Genomic DNA, 19,233 nt, shown 5'->3' with positions numbered 1-19,233 from the left:
CTGGAGACCATGTACACAGACATGGTCAGGTCTTCTCTAGAGGGTGAGATGTGAGTAGACACAAGTGCTTAAGCTGCTGCAGAAAAAGAAAAGGAATAGTCTGCTCCCTAGTTCATCTTTAGGGCAAAAAGAGATGATCGGTGTATTTTGTCACAGCAATGCATTACACATCAGAAAAACAACTTTCTGGCAACAGAAAGTTGCCAGAAAGTAAAGAGCTACTGGAACAAGTTGCTAGGGACAATTGAGAAGTGCATATAACTGCAATATTCAGAGACAGTGCAGGCAAAACCAAGTATGACATCAGCCTACCTGCTGTGTGCTATGGGGATGCAGTACCTTTTTTCTTTTAAAAATGTCTGTCTTTTCACAAAATGAAGGTTATTGCTACATTTCATAATTTCCCTAAGAACTACAAATTTCAGCTTTTCAGCCATTTCCAGCAATATTAATATTAATTACACATGAATAACTTTACAGGCCTCAATTTAAAAAAGACTGGCTTTAGAGTAAGTTCAGGTCCTTGAATATAAATATGTTTCTAGCAGCATACCTATTACTTCAAGCTGCAAGCTGAGTATTGACAAAATAAACACAACTATTGTAAAGGCTTTGAACTCTGGGATTGTACACTGCAAATCAATGCTTTCTGTATCTAGCAGACCATCACTGGAGTATGTTTGTCCTTAACAGTCAAGGTTACAGCATCTCTCAAGTCTGTATTACTTTCCAGAACTCAAGTTCTATTACTTCAATCTCAACACCTGTGAGAGGAGATACGGAAGGTCAAGCAACAGGGACAATACTTGCCATTCATCACCGTGGTTCCAAATGACAGTAGTTTTCAGCACCAAGACTGAGGTGTAACTTTAGCTGGAATCTTAGCTAAATTCAAAAGCATAACGGATGAAAAAGACAAAATTAGGAAAAAAAGGAAAAAAAAAAAAAAGCAAAAAAAAAAAAAGCTTTGTTCTTCCCTTGTTTTCAGTTCAAGACAAAGAGGCACAAAGGGAAGAAAGTGAGAAGCAATAACAAGTAGAATGAGGAAGAGTAAGAAATACATATGTTTCTCATACTACTCCTGAAGAGGACGGGAAAAGCAGTGACTTCCTGAGATCTTAGTCATTTCTTGGAAGCTGCCCAGTTATTCGAAAGATAAAGCCACCCAGAGTTAAATGTGTCCTACAACCAGCTGGCTTTGTTGCATTCAGCAACAAAGAATCGGCGCCGACCTCACTCCATTCCAGTACCCAGTGCCTGCTGTGCACATGGAAAAGAAAGACACTACAACAGCCACAGAGTAAAAAACTGCATTCTCCTTTCCAGATACCCTCACGTTTGTCTGAATTTTAACACGTCACTATGATGCAAAATGTCACAGCCTCCCTGGGCAGCCAGGGCTCTACAGCAGCTGTAGACTGATACGGTTGCTCTGCCAGCTTCTGTGTACAACCTTGCCAGCTCCTGACTTACTACTGCAGATGCAAGTCTCCACTTGATTACTACCTCTGGACTTCCAAGTATATCCTGTGGAGTTATATTTTGGCTGTTTGTATACTAAAGATAATTCTAGCCTATCAAAGCGCTCACTGCTTGTACCAGCTCCCAAAAAGGCTCACAACCAGCATCTCCAGAAAATAACCCCTCCTGTCACCAACTAATGCTGCCAGTACCAGATCATGAATACCACTGGAAAGACATCTGAGAAACACCCTTCCTCATGCAACTCTTGCAGTATCAGGCTGTACAAGTATAACTGAAATTAGAAATGCCTGTACCACTAGTCATACAGAAGACTGTCCCCAAAGAAGGGGCAGTGATGCCCCCAAGCCAAGCCAGGCTCAATGTAGACTGGGGCTTCTCCTGAGCCACTCACATGGGGTCAAATTGTAATGAGAGTGGGATTTGCAAAGAGTTGACCCAGTTTCCCCTGAGGGTTATAGAAAACAGTGCTACAGAAAGAAAGATTTTAAGCAAACATCTATGTACCTTACTGTTTTGCTAGGTGATGCTGTCAACAGCAACAAATAAGTTCAACTAAGCAATGGTGCATGGCTCAGGGTTACACCTGCATACAGTTCATGGGATACTGAGCACCCTCTATGCAATACCAAGTAGACAGAAAAGGAACAATCAGCTTGAGAGAAATGCAACCATGTTTCCTACAGGAGTTATTACAGTTTAGGATAACACTCTCACCAAACACAGATGCATCAGAAGATAATTAACATAACTTTAGCTCTGTATTCAAGATGAAGTTCATGCCCAGCACCAGGTCCTGCGCTTCTCCCACCTGACCATTTTCACTGAGGTCTATTACACAGCTAATCAGGAATCCACACACAATTCCAGGTGACTTCTAAGAGACCTAGAGCTCTGTGGAAAGACATCCTACATGCAGTTAGTTCACCCTAATGGCGCATTCCTCATGCAGTATACCCAGTATTATGGAAAGCTCGTTAACAGAAATGGGTCTGTGTCCATAGAGAGTTCAAATTAAACACTTCTGTGCATGCTCTTCATGCTGTTTGCTCATGGGCTGAAGGACAAAGCTCCTGTTCATAAGATCCTGCAGTATTAGGTGTGGAGAAGAAAGAGAAGAGCCGCTACAAGCATTCAAATTTTCACTTTTCAATCAAGAATGCATGCCTATTTCAGCTCTCCCACCTCCATACGTTACTTCTCCTGAATTCTGTCGGGAATTGAAATATGTACCAGTTAATAGGGATTAAGGCCATCACAGTCATGCTGCAGAAGATACAAAAAATGAAATACCACCCTTTTAGAAAGAAATAGGTTTGGCAAACATTCAGAGCATCCAAACACTGCATGATGTAGAGATCAGAGCTCTTTCTGGTAATCTTAATATTCTACAGCAAATATTTTGAGTAAAGAGCCTTTGAGAGTCCGTGAGTCCACACCCACCTTGTGAAAGAGGATACAAGCTAGCAGAGAGCTGAGGGAATCTAAACATTTCTTCCCCTCTCCTACCTCAGTGACGCATAATACTTCCAGCAAACACCAATTTCTGTGGTACTAATTTGCTAATAAATAAATAAATAAAAGTCAGCCGTATAAACTAATTGAGAGAGAAATACATGCATGCAAAGGGGGTGAGCAGTAAAACGTCCGAAGCTGTGCTTTGGCTATCCAAGATGACCAGAACGGAGCAGTCTTTCCCCGCCCGCTAAGGCAACTACTTTTCATCCTCAGGAATCACTTCGGGAAGCCCAGGAAGGGCGCTGCCCTCCGCACCCAAGGGCGGCCTCCGCGGGGCGAAAGAACTTTCCGCGAGGACGGGCGGGCGCTCCGCACGGCCCCGCCTCGCCGCCTCCCCCCTCCCGGCCCTCGGCTCCAGCTCTCTCCCCCCCCTCCCCACCTCCCCCGCCGCCGGCTGCGGAATGGGCGGCTCTGGCTGCGGGCGGCCGGCGGCTGGCACACGGCGGAGGCAGCCGCAGCCGGTGCGAGGAGCGAGCCCACCCTGCCGCTGAGGATGACGCGCGGGGCACCGGCGCTGACCTCTCTCGTGCCGGTCGCGAACCGAGAGCAGCCGAGGAGCCGCGCGGGGCGGGAGCACGGTAAGCACGGCAAGCACGGCGCCGAGCTGCCCGAACGGAACCGCGCCGTCTTCGCTACGCGGTTCAGCCCCGGGAGCCTCCCGGACGGGACGCCCGGTGCGGGCGGGGCAGCGGCCCCTCCGCCCGGCCCCGGTACGGCTCGTAGGGTGGCTGAGAGCTCTGGTGCGGCAGCCTAGCCGGGTGCAGAGCACGGCAGGCGCAAAGCACCTGCTTTGCCTGCAAGGAGATGCTTTGCGCCTTCTCCGTGCTTGGAAAACGCCGCAGCCTTGAGCGGGTGCACCTCTGTTTCTTAAGCGTTACACAGTGCTTTTCCGCTACAGCTTATTAAGAGTTGACTTTCAAACGCTGCGTTTACGAATGGCATGGGAAATAGCTGTGCTAGAAAAAGGAGTCCGTACGCAAGGACGGGGTCTGGTGCGCTGACAGCTACGGGGAAGGCAGCAGGTACCTGCAGGCAGCCACGAGCAGGTGAGCCGGTGGGAACTATTTGGGCAGTGACGGACCCCTCCCCTTAGTTACTGCCCCCCGTGCAGTCTCTTAAATGATTGCTTTAGAGAACCTCCAGCAGTCGGTAGGGAGCTGCAGGAAAAGGCAGCACTGCTTCAGCTGGCAGCATGGACTCTACCTCTTTTTCTGTTCGGAATGTGGTATGTTCCCTCCACTTGGGAAAAGGAGGAAGCGCGGAGCGGTGTTATTTCTAGCCATACAGAGGCTTTTGTGCCTCTGTAACTTCTATTTTGTTTTTAATTCACCTGACAGCAAAGGTATCCCATTGTTTCCATGGGAATTAGCTCGACATCACCATTCCGAGAGCAGTTCGCTGCCACTCTGTCTTTAAATACTTGGTGCTCCTCATGCTGTTTAGTTTTAAATTAGTAGCTATTTACCGCATACAAGCTCTTTTTCACTTGCTACTGTGGCACACGCCATCATCTCTGGGGTCTGAACAGCTATTTTTGACCCGTCTGGCTGATGTCTAGAATACAAAATTAACCTATTCACAAGTTGGGTTTTCCCTTCTCTCTTCAGAGACATCATTATGCTAGCAGTTTTCATCAGTATGGCTTCTTCCAGGTGGAATCCTGGTCTATTAAGGCAATCCTTGGTGATAACACTTTTTGTAACTTGGCAACAAGAGCTAAAAAAATAATCGAGTTATATCCGTCACACATGCAAACCTTGTATCATGCTGCCCCATAATCAGCAAATTAAACCCTTAAGGGGGGGGTAACCAATGCTTTGGATTTGTGGACCACTTGGTTGAATATCATTAGCCTGGCTTGATGGTTGTCCTAATTACACAAGTCCAAGACTGCAGGAAACAGCTGCAAAGTCAGCACATGTGCAAGAAGCTCTCTGTAAAACAGCAATCCATGCTTTAATTTCAGGCTTCTTTGTTGCTACACAGGTTATTAAGGAAAAGTATGGCTTTTAATACAGTTGTTGGAAAAGCAGTCTGGCTATAGTTTAGGTGTTATGGATTGCCTAAATTTATGGAGTTTATCTCTTGCCTTTTTGTGAAGGCTCCTTTGTAGCGCAATATTTTTACTTCAGTAAACAAACACACACTTCCATGCTGTTTAGCTGTGAAGCTCTTGGCTCATGTTCATTTACTGGTGAGCTGGGAGCACATCAAAAGGAAAATAAGTTGTGTTGTTAATGCAGAGAGATCAGTGCAGTGCTTCTCTCTGCTTCATTCCTGCTAGGTGATCCACCAGCAGTCTGACTGGATGTGCTCATGGAGACAGCATATAACTCCTACATAGCAATCTCATTAGAGAGTCCCCTAACACACAGGGATGCACAAGGTCAGTGCTCTGATTTAGACCTAAAAAGCTAGATTTAGACCTAAAGCATCCACAACCTAAATACAAACCTGTAGCTATCTGGGGTCAAGTGGCAGCTCTGATGGGTAGCAGGGGCTGCCCCAGCTTTGGGAACCACATCTTTCCTGGCAGCTCACCTTCACAGGCCAAAGTGGGGAAGCAGAAGCTTTGCTTGCTATGGTTAGATAAGTGGATTTAGTTTCACAACTGATGTCATTCAAAGAAGATTAAGGTTCACCCAAGTTCTTCAGCTTAAAAAATGAGCTTAAACAGAAACTGCTTCACTTCAGTTCTCACTTATTTCTGTAAATTTCACTTGAAAGTAAAACTCTATGCAATAATTAAGAACTCTAAACTCTATCAGGTTTTATAAATCAGAAACATACCAGCTCTTGATAGCAACTTCTAGGAAGGTATCTACTTTATCTCCAACACTTGATCAAGCATGGTCTCCTGCACATAGCTGTAGAAACACTTGCAAAATTTCATTCTCCATTGCAACCTGCACACTTCACCCCTTTCAGAGTTCCCTGTTAACGTCCCTGTGACTCAGGCAGCTGTTACACAGTTCACTGCATGCTGAACAGAGTCAAGATTACCTCCTCGTCATTGCATAGTATTTAGTTAAAAGGTAAAGTGTCTACAGGTAACAGTTCAAACAACATAATGGTATTTTTCAGTTGAATAGTACACAAGCACTAGTTATAGAACAGTGAACATTTTGCATACTTGCTATTGCATTCCAGCAACTACTTGGAACACAGTCACAAGTTAAGTCACAAATAAAGGTAAAATCTAATCTTAGTCCAAGGCACAAGTATTCATAGACACAAAAGTAAGGCATGTATGCTATACAAAACAGGCATCCAGTCCTCATGATTGGACATTACATTTTGATGAGAGCAATTTGACAGGACAAATGTAATGGTTTTGTATTAAAAGAGGGTCGGTTTACACTAAATGTAAGAAAGATTATGAAAGTGATGAAGCACTGGCACAGGATGCCCAGAGAGCTGTGGGTGCCCCAATTCTGGAGATGCTCAAGGCTAGCTTGGATGGGGCCATGGGCAGCCTGAGCTGGTGGGCTGCAGCCGTACCATGGCAGGGGGTTGGGAACTGGGTGGGCTTTAAGGTCCCTTCCAATCCAAACCATTCTTTGATTCTATTAGTTTATTGTTATTATTATTTGAATATTAAGGATGCTTTAAAATTAGGAATGAATGAGTGAATCAGAGGGATGGTTCTTATTGCTTTCTTTGCCTTGAGCTTTTGTATTCCTCATCAAACCTGACCATACTGTTATCAGTGTTTATAGTCCATTAGCATCTAAATCTTTGGCCACACGCACCAGCGAAGAGCACAACCAACTGAACCATAGAGGCCTACATAAGAAATGCATAATGGGTTTGGAATGTGGTGTCAAAACCTAATGTATATATCAATTAATACATCTACTGCAATCACAGTTGAGTTTTAACAGACTTCGTTAAAATACTGTCAGGAGCATTCTGTTCCTATTTGATTATTTTGTTGGGGCAAATGATTTTTCTATGAAAATCTGTGTTGTTTATTTATTTTTTTCTAAGAGTGCTATTTACGTTCCGTCAGATATGATAGTAGTTTTCAAGGCATAATTTAAGTTCCTTCTTACACAAAGTAAGAACAATATTGTGTTTACCAGAAAGTACTTTTTCCCTGTATTTCTGAGCTTTGTCTTTTAATTTGGACTTGTGACACCTGATGTCTTTCAACAACTGAGACATTATAAAAATGTATTTTTCTTCTTCCTTTCACTAACATTTGCGAAGTCTCTTCACTCAATATCAACTTACTTGTCTGTCTTCCTGTGATTCTAATTAAAATTTCCAAAATAAGGAATCAAGATATACTAGGCATGTAGTTGCTTTAGTTTTTGAGGCAATATGGCTACTGAGTTATTGGCTAGCTTAAAGATACTGCATTCAAGAAAATATACACAAAGAAACTAAGTTCAGAAAGGGAAACCTGAGAGCTAAGAGTACATTTTCTAGAGCACTGCCAGTGGATGATATATCTTAAATTGATCTTGGATATAAGATGCATTTTTGGCTATACTTGACCAGGTGTACACAGCATTTCCTTCCTAATTCACCACATTAACTGCATGTGTTTAAAAAAAAAAAAAAAAAAAAAAAAAAAAAAAAAAAAAAAAGCTTATTCTGAGGACACCAGCAATGCTGAGTAAATTTAGCAAAGCACCTATCGACCAAACAATTCATAGGTTGCAGAAAGGAAGATACCATGAACAGCAGGGTTATACTAACAGAGTGAAAGCCATCCAGGAGCAGGTTTTACTAATACAGCTACTGAAACTGTTGATACAAAAGAAAGCTTGGAGTCTTTATCAATATGTGACTTGAAACCATACAGCTAAGGACAGATTTATACAGATTTATCCAGTATACTGCAATGGTACTGGAATTTTGTAGGGCAAGACCAGTGCATCAAGATTTACAAAGGCACAAACCAAGTGTAGTGGAAACAACATGAGACATAATTCTAAAAATCTTCTTTTCATCTTTCACAAAGAAAGAACCCAAGTTTTTTCTAAGTACCAGACTTTACACACACATGAGCCTGTGTGCTGTACCCATGTACATATGGCTATCTGACATCATAACAGTGCCAGGGGCTAAAACAGCAAAAAAAAAAAAAAAAAAAAAACACCCAACATTCCTAAAACAGAAATACAAGTGCAATTTCATAAAGCGTATTTGGCCGTTTTGATCAACTTAAATAGGCATTCTCACATAAATAGAAGATGGAAGCTTTGAGCAGTCTAGCCTATCTTTAGCTCCTAAAGCTGCTACAAACTCTCCTGGTTTACAAACATCCTCACAACTTTTCCATTGCCACTATGTTATATCTACTATACTGAATGAGAATATATTAAGTAGGTACCTAATGAGATGAGAAACCTTTCTGATTAGGGTGCGTGAGAGCATCTCTCTTCCTCGGTGTTAACCAGCATTTAACAAACCTACTCCTATGGTTCTCTTGTGACATGTCCAAGACTAGAGTTTAAAGTATGAAAAGCCTACTTAGGTGTCCTGTAGCTGCTTTGATGTTCTAGTTACACAAAATAGTACAAATGTATCTCCTCATTCCCTGTGGTCTTGCAACCAATGGACATTAAAAAAAAAAAACCAAAAAAACAGTGAGTGGACCAAAGAAAATAGATACTAGAATTCCCTATTTTGCCTTTTTGGTCAGTCAAATCTTCCTTTTCTCTTCTTCCACATCCTCTCTATGATGATGATAAATCCAAACAAACCCCATTACACCATTGGTTCTAAGCTGAATTACCCAATCTAGAAATCACCCAGTAAATCTTCATATCACAGTACCACTAACACTTCTAGACCTTGCTGCATCCAGAAACAGTTAAAGTTTCCCTCCTGAGGACAACCTGGAGTGCTATGTAGCAGAACCCTCTCATCTACTGCCCTCAAAGGCTCTGATGGAACAGACTTGTGAATGTATAAAACATAAGACAAAGATGAGACAACTTAGGGGTCATCAGGAACTGCAGAAAACAACTACTATGAGGGCTGCTTTAAAAGTAATGCCACATTTTATTATGTTTGCTGCTTTAAAAGCAATGTCCCATTTTATTATGTTGGCCTACCATGTCAGAAGCACACGTTGATGGTATGGCAGTAGAACATGAACCTTCCTACCAGTATTCCATTACATTCTGTTGCTGGGGCAGTGAAGGGGCACTCTGACAAAATAGTGTCTGACATGGAAGTGTGTGTGAAGCAAAGGTGTGTCATTCCTCATGTGGAAAAACTGGCACTCATGGACATTCGTCAACACCTGTTATATGTTTCTGAAGACCAAACAATGGATGTGAGAACAGTGAGGTGGTGGGTGGTGCATTTGAGCAATGGGAACAGTGAGTCATCTCCACTGGTGCAGATTTTTATGGGTGCTGCATGTAGACTCTTGTTCATGGCTGGCAAAAATGCACAGCTATTGGTGGTGACTATGTCGAAAAGCAGTGTTCAGTAACTGAGAATTTGCTCTCTCAATTGGTGTTATTGTGCTCTTTGTAACTGTTGTAGTTTCCATGGAAATAAATAATAGGCATTACTTTTGGAGCAACCAACGTACTTCATAGCTGTGAGCTTTATAATAATGGGAAGGAAGCAATACTGAAAAGCACATACTTATAAGAAAGCCAAATAATTCTACATCTAGTTTCTTCACCAGGGAAATGGAACAAAGAGGTAATTAAAACAGCAATCTGTGGTCTGAAGTATTAACCTGACAGCCATGTTTATCTTCTGTGAAACAGCTTTAATGATGCTGTTTATGCCTTTGCATTTTTCTCATAGTTTTGCTCACTCTCCTCTGTTGCCACTAATATTATTACACTTTCAGTACTACTAATAAAACAATTACTGAGCCTCTCTGCTGTTTAATGGGCTTGAAACCTCCAGAGTTGAAAATAATTAAGTTGGATATTTGTGCTTGCAATGAAGTTTGATATTTGATGAAAAAAGAAAAAAAAAAACCCTAGCAAAGATCCATAATAAAGCCAAATGGGACTACTGAATAATCGAGTCCAACATCAGTGTACCACAACAATCGCATAATTTCATTCAATTTACCTGTGCCAAACCTACTATCTTGTATAGATACATCTTTTGTTATAGAAATAGATTCAAATCTTGAAAATGGTAACATGAGCTGTGGATGCAGGCCATTTCTACTCCTGATCACAATAGAGAGGGATCATTCCCATCTGCCTCCATGCATAACTCACACCAGCCCACCCTGGTTTGGAACATATTAGCACCGATGCATGGGGAATTGATCTCAAAATGTATTTCCTGCAGAAAGCTAAAAGAAACTTTCCAAAGAAAGGGAAAAGCGATGACTAAACATGAGCTAGGATTCAATACAGGTGACTGGCATTTCTACCACTTTGATATCCTCCCAAAGAAGTTGTTAATAATTCCAGAACTCCGAGGAGAACCTCAATATCATTTTATTTTTTCTTTCTTTTGTTTTTGTGCCTGAATCATTGGACTTTTTCTTCATCACACTCTTCCTAAACACGCCGTAAAGGGGAAAAAGAACACCTGCTAGGTTTAATATAAATCAAAAGTTTGTCAATGCTGTACCTCAGAAGGTAGATGTTAACGATGATTTTCTTTGTCCACTGTCTCTCAAGTAGAGCAGATAAAATTGTTAGGAACCAAATTCTTATATGCTGTTATGGATTCCAAAAATGTGAAGACAACACAGGAGAGACAATAGCCCTGGCAGAATACTCTGGTAGGATTTAATGACAGAGAAAACTCAGCTCCTTCGGCAAGACCTTACAGTCCTTGAGCAGCTTGAAAAAACCATTTGCAGAATTGCTTCTGCTGATGACTAAATGTACACAACTGAGGAGAAAAGACAGAGGTAGAGTGGATTGGCAAATGAGGGAATGAAGTGGGAACAGGGAGAAGGAAAAAGGGAAGAGTAAAGAAAGTAAATACAAATGGCATGAAATAAATTGGCAAATAGAATTTATAAGTGGTGTTACAGATGCCCTCTCTCCCAAACGGAGTTGTCATATTGTCAACCCCATACATGGGTACTAAAATAAAAGTCTTGAGATACAATCTTTCCTGCAAGGCATCTGCGCCTTCAGCCCTTTTGCAATGAAGACAGGTGTCACATCTGCCAGAGGGCTGGGTTGGTTCTGGAGCAGATAGAGAAAAAGAAGACTGTTCTCAATATGCTATTAGTACACAGCTGCGTTACAAAATCAATTCAACATCATTCATAGCCTTGTCAATCATCATTCTGAAGTACTGCAAGACAAATGGATTTTTGCTGTGGCACTGGAATAGAGAACATGAATTTTGAGTTTTCTGGTGGACAGTTCAATATCCATATAGTTGTCTTGTCAAATCAGCAGAATATATGGTGCCTGTTAGTCTCCCAGTGCTAGTATACGAGAGTGAGCATCCCAAAGCAGCAGGGACAGGGGATTTGGCAAAAAGGAAAGACCTAGTGAAATTTCAGTATTTCACTGAAATACTGAAAACTTGGTGCTAACATCTCCTTAAAATACTGAAACAGTAGAAATCTTGTGGAAATCTGCTAAGGAAAACAGTTAATGAAAGGAAGAAGTGTGGAAGCTACTGCTTTGCTGGTATAACAACCTGAGAGCTGTAGAGCTAGCTGGGGATTTGAGCTTCACCTGCTGGGACTCAGAACCATGCTAAATCATGCCAACTTCTTTCTCCGAATACCTTTGATATGCTAGACCCAGGCCTCCTACACTGAGTATCCTGCTGGGAACGGGTAATTCTGTGATGCTACTGAACACTTTAAGAAAGGAAAAGTCTATAGAAAAACAACCAAATGTGTACGATTTAATCTATCATCAAGTCTATAGTTGATAAATAACAGCATATCCTCAGATCTGTACTCACAGCATCTAATATCCCTTTCATATACCACTTGATATGTTTTGACGGCCAGAAAATTGTTCCTCCACTTGAACTTGGGAAACAATTTATTTTCTGTAGTGAAAATGTAAAAATAACAAGGCATAGCAGAAATATCCCAGTGCTCCTCTTGTAAATAGGACAATCAGTGGTACAAACATTGAGCCATCTTTCAAAAATCTACAAGCACAACAGTGAGAACTGAAACTGCTCAGAGGGTGGGACCTAAATGAGTTTACTGCCAAATTATCAGTAACCGATAAGACAGCATGTGCTCTAAATTGTGCTCCAGAAAGACTCACAAACAAATTTTTAAAATGCAGCTTCTGTCTTATCTTACAATTCTTAACCACTGCAAATAGTAGAGAGGTCTTTTCCTTCTTTTTCCCCCCTTCTTCATTCACCATTTTCATGGTTCTACTGACGAGTTGTCAATGGTAAAACCATAACACCAATCTAAGTAAAAATCCTTTTTTTATACTGACCTGCATTCACAGTTACAAGAAGTGCATGCTGCCCTTCTGGTGCGTGAAAGCTCATATAATGATTAACAAAAAAATGAATAGTTAAATAATTTTTTCCTTCTTTATTCAACAGCAGATGCTTCCACGATACAATAGCTCTAAGCTGGGGGCCATGACTGTAGCCTTGGACAGGAGGAAGCTTGGCACCATGCTTACTGGCTTACCACAGTACACTGTTGAGTTTGTGAGTTCAGTGGGAGACTTGTGCCCGTGAGCTGTTCCGAGCCCTGGAGCTTGCTCCATCATGGGCACTATAACATTATGGTATCCTGCACGGGCTGTGGACAGGCACCAGAGAAAGGAAATCAAGTTGCACATAATGTGTGCCAGAGAGGGGGTGGAAGAAGCTAGAGCACAAAGTTGCAGATCCCCTACTCTGGAATGTGGACCCACGTCCCAGAAGACGCATCTCAGCCTACTGCAATTAGTCCCATCTAATTGCATTTGTATAAATACAGGGCTTTCACTAACCTGGCCCTCACCTCTCATCATTGCTACAGTCTGACTCTGCAAATTGCCATCTCTTGCCTAGGCCTCTGTGAATACAAATAACTAAGTATGCCTGCAGTAAGCCAGGCAGCTCACTCCAGGGTTTTAAAGGTCAATAATTTCTTTTAAAAAAAATCAATATATTTGTAACAAACTACTAGAAACTTCCAGACTAAAAGCACGCTTAAATGGACAATCCAATGGGGCTGCAGGGGGGAATCCAATGGGGGAATTTAAATAACACTCACACTTGTCAGTTTTCCTATTGTCAGAGGGCCTAATACAAGGGAATTCTGAAAATTAATTCTGCTCTTTTCTAGGAAGTCACCATTTCATCATTCCCTATTCACAGCTTATCACATACAATAGATGCTATTCACGAGTGACTACTCAGGTGCATTAAAACAGGAAAAATGTGTAGGCAATAGCAGAACAATGGCATTTCACTGTGTCAGAGTGAGCAGGCACGGTGTTGTGCAGAGTTGCCCTGAAAAGAAGGCTTGCTTTCACAGCTCATTCTGTTCTCCAGCTGTTGCTGCTAAAGTCATCACTTTTTTGTTGTTGTTGTTTTTAGAAAAGGTTTGTCTGTAGTCAAAAGAGAGGCCGAATTTTACCCCTCTTCCATTTGTATTAATGTTTGTACAATAAGTATTTGAATAAAATAACTCACCGTTTGGTTAGGTAGCTGTAATGTATTTAACTATTTATAGGCCTACACTTTCACATTATAATGAGAGCTACTCAAGCTCATTGAAAACAAGCATGGTTGGGAAATGCTTTTGATTCAAAGGAATTTAGATAATTTGATTTCCCTTTGTGTTTCTCAGTGTGACCACAAGCAGCAATGATCCACAATAACCACTGCCTGAACAAAAAGACAGAAAACCTTTAAGGAAAGGTTATAGCAGGTTATACCTCACACAATCTAGAATAGCCTTGAAGAGCAGCAAGAAAATAGCTGCATGCTTTGTCCTTGGTTGAGGTTTTCTGAGGCACCAAGGCAAGCCTCAGCTATTCCTTTGTAAAAGGGGTTGGCAGAAAATAGGCTAGGGAGTCATGCAGGCCCCACAGGAACCTAGCTTCCTAAAATTAGGTCAGCACCAATATAAAATTAGATTCAGCGTTCTGCTGACCCAACCAAAAGGAGGAGGAGCAATTTTTAAATCAAGAATTCTTTAGGGTAATGTTAGATTGTGCTGGAAGTCACCAAGTATGGGCCAAAAACTTTCCCAGTGTTAGCTGCTCTGTTCTGCCAGCATCTGCTAGCACTCATTTGAAGCCCAAACATAGATAAGAACTCAGAAATTAACTAAGAGTGCCAAAATGTTTTAAGTCAAATCATGCAGTATTATTTAGACAAATAATTAAACTCTGTGCTTAAAGGGCATTTGGTGTAAGAGTTATCTACACAAATTAATTTCTCAGCTAAATTATCAGGTGAAATTGCTTCAAGTTACTCAAAGTAAATATTCAAAGCACAGTAAAGTAAAGATTGTAATTACAAAAAAATACGACATATCAACCTTGGAACACACAGAACAGTGCTCTTGAACAACAATTTCCTAATATCAATTCTAACTATCTCTTGCCTCTGAAGATCAGGAAAACAAAAGTGGGGAGCAGGAAATGCTCCTCTCCAGTAATGAATGATCTGATCTTGACTTAGAGAGTCATCCAAGCATAAAGACTAGAATGGAGTAATGAGAAAGGATAGCCCCCAACAAACACCACCCAGTACTACCTTCTTAGCATTTCAAGACCATTTTGAAATAACGTACTGTAAACTTGTTTGAACAACAGGATCACTTCGAGTCAGTAAGCTAAGCTGCATGCCTACCCATTCCGTGTCACTAAGGTCACCTATACTGCAGTACCTCTTCAGAGGTACTCCAGAAGCTTGGCAGAAATCATTCAGCCTGAACCTACCACAGGCCCAGACAAGAAATTTGACCTTTGTTCTTTGAGCATCACAGAAAGCTCTGTCCAGTATAAAGATCTGTGCATTATCTTCCTTGGGCCATCTACTATTGGTACATGTCCATAGTTAATAAATGAGAGGTTGGGAAATTATCTCCCGGGCTGTTTGCTTAGAGCGAACTGGGATGGAAATTCAATACTATTGTGAAAACTGTTTACCTGGAGCTGTAAGTTACAGAGCTCATACAGCACACCAGAAAGTTTATGAACATTGGAGTGGGAAGCATTAATAGGACTCCTCGCAGTGAACTTTTGTTATAAAGATGCTGATTAATGGAGGAGCTCATCATATCCTGCCTTAGCTTTTGAGATTTTACCATACAACTTAAAATCCAAATGAATCATTAAGTCACTTTTCCTTTGAGTTCTCCAGGGGTGGTACTTGCAATGCTGATACTGCTGCATCCAAAATCACTTTTAAGATATCACAACAAAATTCTTGTGCAGGCTAATAACCTGGTGCACTCCACGTAGTTCCTGGTTTCACAGAGACAAGCACTTCCTTAGAGAGGGAATCCTGAGTGACAGTTTGTGCCCCAACCAATTCGTACAAACAGCAGAACTCCCACATCATATGTATGTGCAGTTATTGCACATGCGGCAGTCTTAATGAGTAAGAAATTGCTAATATGCATGCTGTTTTGTGACAGACTGCTGTTTGTTCGCATTGTTCTTGGATTCGCTGGGGATCTCAAGTTCCAGTTGTGCTTATTTCCCCAAACTTCTTGCATTAAGAGTTTGCCAATCTGCATGAGCTTTTTTGTGGCTGATTAATTTTATAGATTGTCCTAGGTAAGAACTCTATGACTTGCTGAATTCAATATCGGTTTTAATCAAGTCTAGTTGCTAGATAATTTGAAAACACAGGGTGCCAACTTTATTGGTTTCTGTAGATTGCTTGCTCTCTCTATGTATAAATAGTTCAGAGAATCACAGAATTGTAGGAATTGGAAGTGATCTTTGGAGATAAGTCAAACATCTCTGCTAAAGCAGGTTTTCTACGGTAGGTTACATAGGAAAGCAACTAGGTGAGTTTTGGAAATCTCCAGAAGGAGAGACTCCACAGCTTCTCTGAGCAGCTGTTCTAGTGCACTGTCACCCTCAGTGTAAAGAGGGGTCTCCTCATGTTCAGATGGAACTTTCTATATGTCAGTTTGTGCCCATTGCCACTTGTCCCGTTGCTGGACACTGCTGAAAAAAACCTGGCCTTACCTAGCATTGACAAGGTCCCCTCTTAGCCTTCTTCTCTCCAAGCTGAACACTCCCACTTGCCCTTACTAAACCTCATTATCTTCCTCTCCACTCAACTCTCCAGCTTGTTCAGATCTTGCTGAATGGCACGCCCATTCTTTTGCAGATAAGTAGACTTTCAATTGTAAATCTTTTGGTTTCATACCAAACTAACCTAAGATCAGTACAGCTCATACAACAAACTGATATATCTATATACATAGAGATTAATAAATATACACGTGTGTACATATATCTATACATAGAGACTTTGCAACATTCCAGGAGTTAGAAAAACAAAGTTCAAATCGAATTACTTGTATTAACTGAAATATAAAATAAAATTCAGGTATGACAAGCTCCAGCCTTACTTGCCACGCAGACTGCTAACTGGGTCCCAGAGAGCCACAAACAATTTCATTCCGCAAGCAGCCAGGAAATATTGCAAAAGATGAGCAAATTCTGTCTAACCCCCCAATGAACTCAGTAAGGATTTGTGGAAGGTTGTTTCAGTATCATGCTCGATACAGAATGCTCTGTGGGGTCCTGGGTCTGCTCCCCTTCTATAGTCTCCAATCATCTCTAATCTCATTGTGTAATTCAACAAAAGCAGCTTCTGCGCCCCTGTTCACAGTATGCTAACACTAACTACAAGAATCCACTGAATCTCTGAATGCCATTCTCCACAGGATGATTTCCTCTGGCTGTCTGATGCTGCCTCTGTGTGCCCAGGCTCATTTGAAGGTGTCTATTCTTAAGACCTTTCAAAGTAACTACAGGAAAATAGCTCTTTTATGTCTGTTTTCAGAATCAAAATTTTTTTCTCCCGACATTATCTGCACATGACAAGACAGTAGATTCTTTCAATGTCATGGTTTTAAAACTGGCAAGATAATAACAAGCGTGGCTAGTTAGATGTCTGTTTGGTTTTGTTTTTAAATGTTTTCTTCTTTTTTTTCCTCCTCAATGGCATACTGTATGACTGTAGAGATGGTCCAGATTCTGAGTTTTGAGGTGTTTTGTTATTGTTTCTGAATTAGGCTGCCCACTGAGGGCATACACACATTCTGAAGAAAGCCGTTACAGTCCAGGACAATGGATATCTTTGCAGACCTAGAGACTACACACCACATAAATGAATGGCTTATTTTTATGGCTTAGGCTGGCTTTGCCAACTAGCTTAACTAACCAGCTGTATGACAAATTTGCCAGAATCACCTTCTGGCAGATCGTAGGGGATGGAAGGTCCAGAAGGAGCACTGACAAGCTGTCACGTCAGTGAAGTTTGACAGACACACACTGAGAACGTCTTCATCTACTATCTAGAGAGCCACAAGAAAAGGGACAAAAGTATATATAAAAAAAAGGACACCATGACAGCTTTAGTGATCTTAACACTAATATTCAATAGCAGCCTTGCAGTAAAACTGAAAAACTTGGAAAACTCTACAACTGCAACGGACTTCCTAGTTGGTTGTTAAGTCCTATAAGAAAGAAAAAGGGAAAAGCCCTTGTGCTTATTAAAGCTGACAGATACAGCTCATTAATAAGAGCACAGCACCTTTTGAAAAGTCAAAATTTCCTGGATTCCAGGTCTTTTCCTTAAAGTGCAGCATATGAATCATGAATATTTTACAAATCATGACAATACTTAGAAACATTAGTTGATCTTTCCTGACAAATCCCATGAAACATGCAGCTCTGTTTCTGACTGAATTTAGTTTAAAAAAAAAAAGTCCGAATGATTGAATGTTAATTAGCCTATTTTACATATCTCTGGGTAAATATAGATTCCACGTCGCTGAGGACAAGGAGTTTGGTGGGGAAGGACGCTGAGGCAATGTGGGACACCTGCCTCTCTCTCACAGGGCCTATGCTGTTTCACACAGGAGAGCCCACGCCTACTCCCAGCTCAACCCCGCTGTGTCTTCTGAAACGGAAAAACAAATCCTGTACCTTTAAACCGGATTTTCTTTTTAAATTTTGGACCATTGTTTTAAACTCCCTGCAGAACTGGAGCAAACCGAGCCCACTGCTTCCCAAGTGCAGACTTGGCCAGAAGATGCATTTTCCCCACTACTTCCTCCTCCAGCTCAACATCCCACTCCCTTCCTTAGGCACGTGCTAGTCAGAGGGCCGGGGGACTCGTACCCAAATGCCACATATGTCAAAATCTTCAAGGGGATGCTGTTTATAAAGGCTCACAAAAGGCAAACTGACCTAAGAGTGATCTTTTGGGGCAGCTCCCAGAGATGCTGCTGGCTTTTGCCTGTGGTAGGGCTGCATGGGGCTGTAACAGTCTGAGATGTTTTAATGATTTACACTGTGACCTCAGCAAAGGATTGTAGGTTCCGAGAGGCTTGACTCAGCACTTTCAAGTGGGGCTATAAGTCTTGGCTATATTTTTCCCTGAACGCACAGCTACAAGATCAAGTCACCAGGCTAATGTGTGTGTATGTGTGCTAATGTGTGCACACAACGCTTGTGCAGGCTGCAATACTGAGAACTGAGCCACCTGGAAGAAGTGGCTGGAAGTCCAGCAAGCAGGAGCCTCGGCTCCCAAGTAGGTACCGTATTGTACCACTTTGCACCTCACAGTTACCCTTCCAGTACCAGAATAGAAAGGGAAACAAAGAACGGCTGTAATCTGTTGTGGGAAAAGGCAGATGAGCTAAAGCAGGCATTTGCAGATGTGAAGCTGGTGCTCATGTTCCCCCACTCGCCCACTTCTTTTTTCACCCAGGAGCTGTAGGTTTCCAGTTGCCACAGCGACCATATTAACAAACAGCAGCACAGGCTTTGCACAAACGTTGTGATTGTCAGAGCTGAGGGGAGTCCAACAGGTTTTTATTAGCATTTTGTTGCTACAATACATGCTCTCTTCTCACTTACTAGCAAACATAAATGCAACACTTCTTTTTCTTTATTGCATGCTCCTCATTTTACAACACTGAAGGTTTTTGTTTAAGAGGATATACCTATATCAGAAGCCTCTAAATTCAATATACCTCATCTTTCATGTCTGAAAAGGCATCACATGATTGCAGCATTCTTTGAAAGGCACAAACTGATTTGCATTAATACTTCTCTCCATGAGCTAGCTAGGGGACTATAA

General features: G+C 41.6%; 1 protein-coding gene across 2 annotated transcripts in view; it reads left to right on the top strand.

Moving 5' to 3' along the window:
* Positions 1-3,383: 3,383 nt before the first annotated feature.
* RASGEF1A (RasGEF domain family member 1A) overlaps positions 3,384-19,233 on the top strand; it is a 148,887-nt gene continuing 133,037 nt past the window's right edge. Inside the window, exons 1-2 of one of the 2 annotated variants that reach the window (XM_048944685.1) lie at positions 3,384-3,578; positions 3,899-4,046. The gene's annotated coding sequence lies outside the window, so the exon portion shown is untranslated. The remainder of the gene's footprint in view (positions 3,579-3,898; positions 4,047-19,233) is intronic. The other variant, XM_048944684.1, reaches the window with a different exon arrangement.

This window comes from Lagopus muta, chromosome 5 (genome assembly GCF_023343835.1).
Source record: "Lagopus muta isolate bLagMut1 chromosome 5, bLagMut1 primary, whole genome shotgun sequence".
In the NCBI taxonomy this organism is placed as follows: domain Eukaryota; kingdom Metazoa; phylum Chordata; class Aves; order Galliformes; family Phasianidae; genus Lagopus; species Lagopus muta.
Note: the sequence above shows the minus strand (reverse complement) of the source record. Positions and strands in the feature narration are given on the sequence as shown.